Below are 11390 nucleotides of genomic sequence, written 5' to 3'. Positions count from 1 at the left end.
CCTGCATCAACTGCCAGTCTCAGGCTTTAAGCATACAAACTGGCCCTATTAAGACTACACATCCTGTTCAACTGCTTCCTCTGCCAAAAACTGTTTCAAAATAAAAGTCCTCACTACAATATTTCACTGTTAAACAATTTAACCCTTTAAACTACTGAACTTTTTAACTGTTCAGCCATTGTAACTGTTACTTGTCATCAACTATGACTCCTACCCACTGTAGCTAGTTAGCATGGTTAGCATAGTTAGCATACTAGCATGTTAGCATGCTAGCATGTTAGCATGCTAGTTAGCATTTTTAGCAAAACTGCTAAAAATGATTAGCTAAGTTAGCTAAGTCACATGGTTAGCATAGTTAGCATGCTAGTTAGCATTTTTAGCAAAACTGCTAAAAATGATTAGCTAAGTTAGCTAAGTCACATGGTTAGCATAGTTAGCATGCTAACATGTTCACATGCTAGTTAGCATTTTTAGCAAAACTGCTAAAAATGATTAGCTAAGTTAGCTAAGTCACGTGGTTAGCATGTTAGCGTGCTAGTTAACATTTTTAACAAAACTGCTAAAAATGATTAGCTAAGTCACATGGTTAGCATAGTTAGCATGCTAACATGCTAGTTAGCATAGTTAGCATAACTACTAAAAATGAAAACATTAGCTAAGTTAAGTAACTTGGTTAACATTATTATCTTTGATAACATAGTTAGCATAACTGCTAGCAAACATTAGAGCCATTCCAGTTATCGTCAATTATCTACCTAAATAATTTAACCATTTAAATTATCCACCTATTTAACCGTTCAATCATTCCAACAATATTAAACCTTATCTACCAAGCAAATCATTTAACTATATAAACTATCCACCTATTTAACTGTTCAGTCATTCCAACTATATTAAACCTCATCTACCTAGTTCAGTCATTCCAACTACATTAAACCTCATCTACCTAGCAAATAATTTAACCATATGAACTCATCATATTTTTGCATTTTCATGCACTATATTTCCTTCAGGAAATGCTTTTCTAGTTACAGTGCATGAAAATGCACTGTACTGTTCTTCCTATTTTTTTTTTTTATAGTGCATGAAAATGCACTATACTGTTCTTCCAAGTCTTCTTATTCTTACGATTATTACAGTGCATGAAAATGCACTGTACTGTTCTTCCTAGGCTTCTTATTACAGTGCATGAAAATGCACTGTACTGTTCTTCCTAGGCTTCTTCTTATTACAGTGCATGAAAATGCACTGTACTGTTCTTCCTAGGCTTCTTAGGGCCTGTTTACACGTATCTAGATAAAAAAAAAACGGATATTTTTGTATGCGTTTGTTTTTTTAATCGCGTTTACACGACATTCGATTAAAAAATATATCCATACACACTAGAACGCAAAAAGATTCCAAAGGCGAATGTTTATGTAGAACCTAAAGTGTCGTCTACTTGCCTTCGTTGCCCTCCCTCCCTACCTCCCCTCAATTAGCCTAATGGCAGGAGAGGAAAGACGCTTTGGTTTACCAGTGCTAGTTTATCAGTTTGGCAGAAATTACATGCACAACACAGTAGGCTATGACAGGCCAACAATACACAAAATGAGATGGAGATGAGTTGTCAGTTATGTTATATCGTGGCAAAAGCCTACCAACATCTCGCTGTTCACTTTGCACAACTCGGCGCCTGTAACACGCCAGGCCAACAGATTACATTATCCCAGTCAAAGTTCAATTGAATATCCGAGAATAAACTTAGGTACATTTAAAATGTACAGAAGGCTACGCGTTTTAGGCTGATTAAACCGAAGGGAAATTATGGCAAAAAGCGACTCATAAAGCAACTCATAGCCTACATGTGGACCGACGACGAGGTAGAACTAGGCTACTTTCTCTTAGTACAGTATAAAGTGAGGAAAGTTCAAGAGGGCACGGATTACATGCTAGCCTACTAATAGCCTATAAACATTAGCTCTCGCCCATGTTCATTTTGTCAAAAGCAGCTCTTGGAGGAAAAAAAGGTTGGCGATGCCTGCTTTATATCAACGCCACTTACACCAAATCAGTAATGAAAACACTGATGAGCTGTTATGTTGCACTGCTTGCTGGAATGACGAATGCCACTTTCATTGGTTTTACACCCAAAAGACACCCATGACTGGTTAAAAACATTAGGCTACATTTATTTAGCTATCCACAACGTAAACAGGCGATTTAGAATGCCATGCGTGTATACAGTACGCCCACACATCCTGCGATCTTAATTACATCCAATAATAGGCCTAGGCTAATTCATGAGAATATATCTGCATTTTAATAAAGACATGTAATAACACTGCCGTTATGTAAGTGTGGTAGGATAGTATCCATGAGTTGCTAGGCTAGTGTTCATGGACAATGATCCAGCTAGTCTGCACGCACACATAGGCCTTTTAACTGAGAAAGTCGGGGGAATGGGGCTGTTTTAATGACAGTGTTGGCAGCATGCAAAGCCAACATCACAACACGTTTCAATGCGCTAATAACGCTAAAACTCCGCACGTCATGCCAAAACTAACCAGAATAGCAAACCCATTTAAAACTCACCATAGCATAACTTCTCAGATACGACAATTAATTATGCCACAGCAGGCCAGAATAACAAACATAGCCTACCTTATCTTCTACATACATGTACATCCTCTAGGTTTGGAAATGAAGATGACTTAATCCAACATGTTATAATCCATTGAGTAGGCCTAGCCTAGGCTATGTTAGCGTCACAAGACGAGACTTACTTAGCTACATGAAGTAAACAACTAAACAACTCTATAATTAACTCAGAAGTCAACAGACAGTTGCTGTGTGAACCTGTGTGAGGTGAGCACCAAATAGTATGCGAAATATTAAAAATAATCGCATATCATGTGTAGTGTGTAGGCTACAGTTTGTGCGAAATGTAAATGTTCAGGCAGGCACTGCACTGCACGTCAAAAGCTCCGCTCTAGAATCTTTGCTGCACATATGAAATCGAATTGACCCACGACACAATCGAACGCGTCATCGTTTTAAGAAAATCTTCACTTTGGAGTGCGTTTGCAAAAGTATGCGTTTGAGGGAGATAAATCTCCGTTTACGTGTAAAGGAAAGGGCCAAACGCATACAAAAGTATGCGTTTATTCAAATATCTAGATACGTGTAAACAGGCCCGTATTCTTATTCTTCTTCTAACGCGTTTAATGCAGCTTCAACCGTTTAACGTAGAAACTTCATTCAAACTATGTTACGTAGGTCTTACTTAGGACATGGGTGCTATGTATTTTTCAGCTTTGTAACTTTTATACTTTTTAAATTATTAATTAAAAACTATCAAAATTTCCCCATTGACTTAACATTGCCCTTTATGACATCACAGCAATTAGAATCCTGTGGCAGGTGTTTCGGCCACCTGTTTCAACTGCCAGTCTCAGGCTTTAAGCATACAAACTGGCCCTATTAAGACTACAGATCCTGTTCAACTGCTTCCTCTGCCAAAAACTGTTTCAAAATAAAAGTCCTCACTACAATATTTCACTGTTAAACAATTTAACCATTTAAACTACTGAACTTTTTAACTGTTCAGCCATTGTAACTGTTACTTGTCATCAACTATGACTCCTACCCACTGTAGCTAGTTAGCTAAGTTAGCTAAGTAACATGGTTAGCATGCTAACATGTTAGCATGCTAGTTAGCATTTTTAGCAAAACTGCTAAAAATGATTAGCTAAGTTAGCTAAGTCACATGGTTAGCATAGTTAGCATGCTAGCATGTTAGTTAGCATTTTTAGCAAAACTGCTAAAAATGATTAGCTAAGTTAGCTAAGTAACATGGTTAGCATAGTTAGCATGCTAACATGTTAGCATGCTAGTTAGCATTTTTAGCAAAACTGTTAAAAATGATTAGCTAAGTTAGCTAAGTAACATGGTTAGCATAGTTAGCATGCTACCATGTTAGCATGCTAACATGCTAGTTAGCATTTTTAACAAAACTGCTAAAAATGATTAGCTAAGTTAGCTAAGTCACATGGTTAGCATAGTTAGCATTTTAACATTGTTAGCATGCTAGTTAGCATAGTAACTTGGTTAACATTATTATCTTTGTTAACATAATTAACATAACTACTAGCAAACATTCGAGCCATTCTAACTGTCAGTTATCGTCAACTATCTACCTAAATAATTTAACAATTTAAACTATCCACCTATTGAACTGTTCAGTCATTCCAACTATATTAAACCTCATCTACTTAGCAACCAATATAGTTTGTTTTTACTCTGTATGATATTTTACATCATATTTTTGCATTTTCATGCACTATATTTCCTTCAGGAAATGCTTTTCTAGTTCTTATTCTTCTTCTAACGCGTTTAATGCAGCTTCAACCGTTTAACGTAGAAACTTCATTCAAACTATGTTACGTAGGTCTTACTTATGACATGGGTGCTATGTATTTTTCATTTTTGTAACTTTTATACTTTTTAAACTATTAATTAAAAACTATCAAAATTTCCCCATTGACTTAACATTGCCCTTTATGACATCACAGCAATTAGAATCCTATGGCAGGTGTTCGGGCCACCTGGACCAACTGCCATTCTCAGGCTTTAAGCATACAAACTGGCCCTATTAAGACTACACATCCTGTTCAACTGCTTCCTCTGCCAAAAACTGTTTCAAAATAAAAGTCCTCACTACAATATTTCACTGTTAAACAATTTAACCCTTTAAACTACTGAACTTTTTAACTGTTCAGCCATTGTAACTGTTACTTGTCATCAACTATGACTCCTACCCACTGTAGCTAGTTAGCATGGTTAGCATAGTTAGCATACTAGCATGTTAGCATGCTAGCATGTTAACATGCTAGTTAGCATTTTTAGCAAAACTGCTAAAAACGATTAGCTAAGTTAGCTAAGTCACATGGTTAGCATAGTTAGCATGCTAACATGTTAGCATGCTAGTTAGCATTTTTAACAAAACTGCTAAAAATGATTAGCTAAGTTAGCTAAGTCACATGGTTAGCATAATTAGCATGTTAGCATGCTAGTTAGCATTTTTTGCAAAACTGCTAAAAATGATTAGCTAAGTTAGCTAAGTCACATGGTTAGCATGCTAGCATGTTAGCATGCTAATTAACATTTTTAGCAAAACTGCTAAAAACGATTAGCTAAGTTAGCTAAGTCACGTGGTTAGCATAGTTAGCATGCTAGCATGTTAGCATGCTAGTTAGCATTTTTAGCAAAACTATTAAAAATGATTAGCTAAGTTAGCTAAGTAAAATGGTTAGCATGCTAGCATGTTAATATGCTAGTTAACAAAACTGCTAAAAATGAAAACATTAGCTAAGTTAACTAAGTTAAGTATTATCCACCTATTTAACCGTTCAATCATTCCAACTATATTAAACCTTATCTACCAAGCAAATCATTTAACCATATAAACTATCCACCTATTTAACTGTTCAGTCACTCCAACTATATTAAACCTCATTTACCTAGCAACCAATATAGTTTGTTTTTACTCTGTATGATATTTTACATCATATTTTTTGCATTTTCATGCACTGTATTTCCTTCAGGAAATGCTTTTCTAGTTAGAGTGCATGAAAATGCACTCTATTGTTATCCGAATTATTCTTATTATAGTGCATGAAAATGCACTATACTGTTCTTCCTAGGCTTCTTATTATAGTGCATGAAAATGCACTATACTGTTATTCCAAGGCTTCTTCTTATTAGAGTGCATGAAAATACACTCTACTGTTATCCGAATTATTCTTAATATTATTAATTAGAGTGCATGAAAATGCACTCTACTGTTATCCGAATTCTTCTTATTACAGTGCATGAAAATGCACTGTACTGTTCTTCCTAGGCTTCTTATTCTTCTTATTACAGTGCATGAAAATGCACTGTACTGTTCTTCCTAGGCTTCTTCTTATTCTTATTATTCCTCTTCTTCTAACGCAGTTAATGCAGCTTCAACCGTTTAACGTAGAAACTTCATTCAAACATTGACGCGTAGGTCTTAATTAGGACATGTGGGCTTTGTATTTTTCAACTTTGTAACTTTTATACTTTTTAAACTATTAATTAAAAACTATCAAAATTTTCCCATTGACTTAACATTGCCCTTTATGACATCACAGCAATTAGAATCTTATGGCAGGTGTTCAGGCCAGCTGGCCCAACTGCCATTCTCAAGCTTTAAGCATACAAACTGGCCCTATTAAGACTACACATCCTGTTCAACTACTTCCTCTGCCAAAAACTGTTTCAAAATAAAAGTCCTCACTACAATATTTCACTGTTAAACAATTTAACCCTTTAAACTACTGAACTTTTTAACTGTTCAGCCATTGTAACTGTTACTTGTCATCAACTATGACTCCTACCCACTGTAGCTAGTTAGCTAAGTTAGCTAAGTAACTTGCTTAGCATAGTTAGCATGCTAGCATGTTAGCATGCTAGTTAGCATTTTTAGCAAAACTGCTAAAAATGATTAGCTATGTTAGGTAAGTCACATGGTTAGCATAGTTAGCATGCTAGCATGTTAGCATGCTAGTTAGCATTTTTAGCAAAACTGCTAAAAATGATTAGCTAAGTCACATGGTTAGCATAGTTAGCATGCTAGCATGTTAGCATGCTAGTTAGCATTTTTTGCAAAACTGCTAAAAATGATTAACTAAGTTAGCTAAGTCACATAGTTAGCATAGTTAGCATGCTAATATGTTAGCATGCTAGTTAGCATTTTTTATAAAACTGCTAAAAATGATTAGCTAAGTTAGCTAAGTCACATGGTTAGCATAGTTAGCATGCTAACATGTTAGCATGCTAGTTAGCATTTTTAGCAAAACTGCTAAAAATGATTAGCTAAGTTAGCTAAGTCACATGGTTAGCATAGTTAGCATGCTAACATGTTAGCATGCTAGTTAGCATTTTTTACAAAACTACTAAAAATGATTAGCTAAGTTATCTAAGTCACATGGTTAACATAGTTAGCATGCTAACATGTTAGCATGCTAGTTAGCATTTTTTATAAAACTGCTAAAAATGATTAGCTAAGTTAGCTAAGTCATGTGGTTAGCATAGTTAGCATGCTAGCATGTTAGTGTCCCGGGTAACATGCTAGTTAGCATAACTACTAAAAATGAAAACATTAGCTAAGTTAACTAAGTTAAGTATTATCCACCTATTTAACCGTTCAATCATTCCAACTATATTAAACCTTATCTACCAAGCAAATCATTTAACCATATAAACTATCCACCTATTTAACTGTTCAGTCACTCCAACTATATTAAACCTCATCTACATAGCAACCAATATAGTTTGTTTTTAGTCTGTATGATATTTTACATCATATTTTTTGCATTTTCATGCACTGTATTTCCTTCAGGAAATGCTTTTCTAGTTCTTATTCTTCTTCTAACGCACTTAATGCAGCTTCAACCGTTTAACGTAGAAACTTCATTCAAACTATGTTACGTAGGTCTTACTTAGGACATGGGTGCTTTGTATTTTTCAGCTTTGTAACTTTTATACTTTTTAAACTATTAATTAAAAACGAATCAAAATTTCCCCATTGACTTAACATTATGATTATGACATCACAATACGGCCGTTAAGCAATTAGAATCCTATGGCAGGTGTTCGGGCCACCTGCATCAACTGCCAGTCTCAGGCTTTAAGCATACAAACTGGCCCTATTAAGACTACACATCCTGTTCAACTGCTTCCTCTGCCAAAACCTGTTTCAAAATAAAAGTCCTCACTACAATATTTCACTGTTAAACAATTTAACCCTTTAAACTACTGAACTTTTTAACTGTTCAGCCATTGTAACTGTTACTTGTCATCAACTATGACTCCTACCCACTGTAGCTAGTTAGCTAAGTTAGCTAAGTAACTTGGTTAGCATAGTTAGCATGCTAGCATGTTAGCATGCTAGTTAGCATTTTTAGCAAAACTGCTAAAAACGATTAGCTAAGTTAGCTAAGTCACATGGTTAGCATAGTTAGCATGCTAACATGTTAGCATGTTAGTTAGCATTTTTTGCAAAACTGCTAAAAATGATTAGCTAAGTTAGTTAAGTCACATGGTTAGCATAGTTAGCATGCTAGCATGTTAGCATGCTAGTTAGCATTTTTAGGAAAACTGCTAAAAATGATTAGCTAAGTTAGCTAAGTCACGTGGTTAGCATAGTTAGCATGCTAACATGTTAGCATGCTAGTTAGCATTTTTAGGAAAACTGCTAAAAATGATTAGCTAAGTTAGCTAAGTAACGTGGTTAGCATAGTTAGCATGCTAGCATGTTAGCATGCTAGTTAGCATTTTTAATAAAACTGCTAAAAATGATTAGCTAAGTTAGCTAAGTAACATGGTTAGCATAGTTAGCATGCTAACATGCTAGTTAGCATTTTTAGTAAAACTGCTAAAAATGATTAGCTAAGTTAGCTAAGTAACATAGTTAGTATGCTAGCATAGTTAGCATACTAGCATGTTAGCATGCTAATTAATTTTTTTAGCAAAACTACTAAAAATAATTAGCTCAGTTAGCTAAGTAACATAGTTATCATAGTTAACATGCTAGCATGTTAGCATGTTAGTTAGCATTTTTAGCAAAACTGCTAAAAATGATTAGTTAAGTTAGCTAAGTAACATGGTTAGCATAGTTAGCATGTTAGCATGCTAGTTAGAATAGTTAGCATAACTACTAAAAATGAAAACATTAGCTAAGTTAACTAAGTTAAGTAACTTAGTTAACATTATTATCTTTGATAACATAGTTAGCATAACTACTAGCAAACATTAGAGCCATTCCAACTGTCAGTTATTGTCAACTATCTGCCTAAATAATTTAACAATTTCAATTATCAACCTATTTAACTGTTCAGTCATTCCAACTATATTAAACCTTATCTACCAAGCAAATAATTTAACCATATGAACTCATCATATTTTTGCATTTTCATGCACTGTATTTCCTTCAGGAAATGCTTTTCTAGTATTATTATTATTATTCTTCTAACGCTTTTTGTGCGTTTAATACAGCTTCAACCGTTTAACTTAGAAACTTCATTCAAACTGCGTTGCGTAGGTCTTACTTATGTGACTTCAGCTATGTATTTTTCAACTTTGTAACTTTTATACTTTTTAAACTATTCATTAAAAACTACTAAAATTTCCCCATTGACTTAACATTAGATTATGACATCACAATAGCAATTAGAATCCTATGCCAGGTGTTCAGGCCACCTGGATGGCTCATATATGGCTCTGGCCAGGCCACCTGGATCAACTGAGTTTCTCAGGCTTTATGACATCATAGCAATTAGAATATTGTGCCAGGTGGCCAGGCCACTTAGATCAACTGTCAGTTTCTCAGGCTTTAAGCATACAGTCTCATTCTATGCTATAAGCCTGAGAAACTGTTCAGTCATTCCAACTATATTAAACCTCATCTATCTAGCAAATAGTTTAACCTTTTAAACTATCCACCTATTTAACTGTTCAGTCATTCCAACTATATTAAACCTCATCTATCTAGCAAATAGTTTAACCTTTTAAGCTATCCACCTATTTAACTGTTCAGTCATTCCAACTATATTAAACCTCGTCTACCTAGTTCAGTCATTCCAACTATATTAAACATCATCTACATAGCAAATAATTTAACCTTTTAAACCATCCACCTATTTAACTGTTCAGTCATTCCAACTATATTAAAACTCATCTACCTAGTTCAGTCATTCCAACTATATTAAACATCATCTACCTAGCAAATAATTTAACCTTTTAAACCATCCACCTATTTAACTGTTCAGTCATTCCAACTATATTAAACCTCATCTACCTAGTTCAGTCATTCCAACTATATTAAACATCATCTACCTAGCAAATAATTTAACCTTTTAAACCATCCACCTATTTAACTGTTCAGTCATTCCAACTATATTAAACCTCGTCTACCTAGTTCAGTCATTCCAACTATATTAAACATAATCTACCTAGCAAATAATTTAACCTTTTAAACCATTCACCTATTTTAACTGTTCAGTCATTCCAACTATATTAAACCTCATCTACCTAGCAAATAATTTAACCTTTTAAACTATCCACCTATTTAACTGTTCAGTCATTCCAACTATATTAAACCTCATCTACCTAGTTCAGTCATTCCAACTATATTAAAACTCATCTACCTAGCAAATAATTTAACCATTTAAACGATCCACCTATTTAACTGTTCAGTCATTCCAACTATATTAAACCTCATCTACCTAGCAAATAATTTAACCTTTTAAACCATCCACCTATTTAACTGTTCAGTCATTCCAACTATATTAAACCTTGTCTACCTAGTTCAGTCATTCCAACTACATTAAACCTCATCTACCTAGTAAATAATTTAACCTTTTAAACTATCCACCTATTTAACTGTTCAGTCATTCCAACTATATTAAACCTTGTCTACCTAGTTCAGTCATTCCAACTACATTAAACCTCATCTATCTAGCAAATAATTTAACCTTTTCAAAATAAAAGTCCTCACTAGCTAGTTAGCTAGTTAGCATCATTAGCATTGTTAGCATTTTAGCAAAACTGCTAAAAATTATTAGCTAAGTTAGCTGAGTCACATGGTTAGCATAGTTAGCATGTTAGCATTGTTAGCATTTTTTCCAAAACTGCTAGAAAACATGAGCTAAGTTGGTCAAAATAATTAGCTTTGTTAGCATAACTGCTAGCAAACATTAGAGTCATTCCAACTGTCAGTTATCGTCAACGATCTACCTGTATAGAGCCTTTAAACTTTTTGTCTACCAACACGCATTAAACTATCAGTATGTCAACAACCTTTAAACTATCTACATATAACTTTTAAACTTTCAACATTCATTAAACTATCTGTCTATTAAACTATCTGTCTATTAACAACTGTTAAACTATCAACATTCAACTTTTAAACTGTCCACGTCTAAACTATCAACTTTTTATTAAGCTATGCTATATCTGTCCTAGATTCATTTTCATGCACTCGTAATTCCCCGGAATTACATTCTCTAGTTATTCTTCTTCTTCTAACGCTTTTTGTGCGTTTAATACAGCTTCAACTGTTTAACGTAGAAACTTCATTCAAACTGCGTTGCGTAGGTCTTACTTATGTGACTTAAGCAATGTATTTTTCAACTTTGTAACTTTTATACTTTTTAAACTATTAATTAAAAACTACTAAAATTTCCCCATTGACTTAACATTAGATTATGACATCACAATAGCAATTAGAATCCTATACCAGGTGTTCAGGCCACCTGGATCACCATATATGGCTCTGGCCAGGCCACCTGGATCAACTGAGAGTTTCTCAGGCTTTATGACATCAT

This window comes from Alosa pseudoharengus, unplaced genomic scaffold (assembly GCF_046254945.1).
Source record: "Alosa pseudoharengus isolate Yale_2024_CS ecotype anadromous, Long Island Sound unplaced genomic scaffold, YU_APseudo_1.1 YU_APseudo_1.1_scf_13, whole genome shotgun sequence".
In the NCBI taxonomy this organism is placed as follows: domain Eukaryota; kingdom Metazoa; phylum Chordata; class Actinopteri; order Clupeiformes; family Clupeidae; genus Alosa; species Alosa pseudoharengus.
This window is presented reverse-complemented; position numbering follows the sequence as displayed.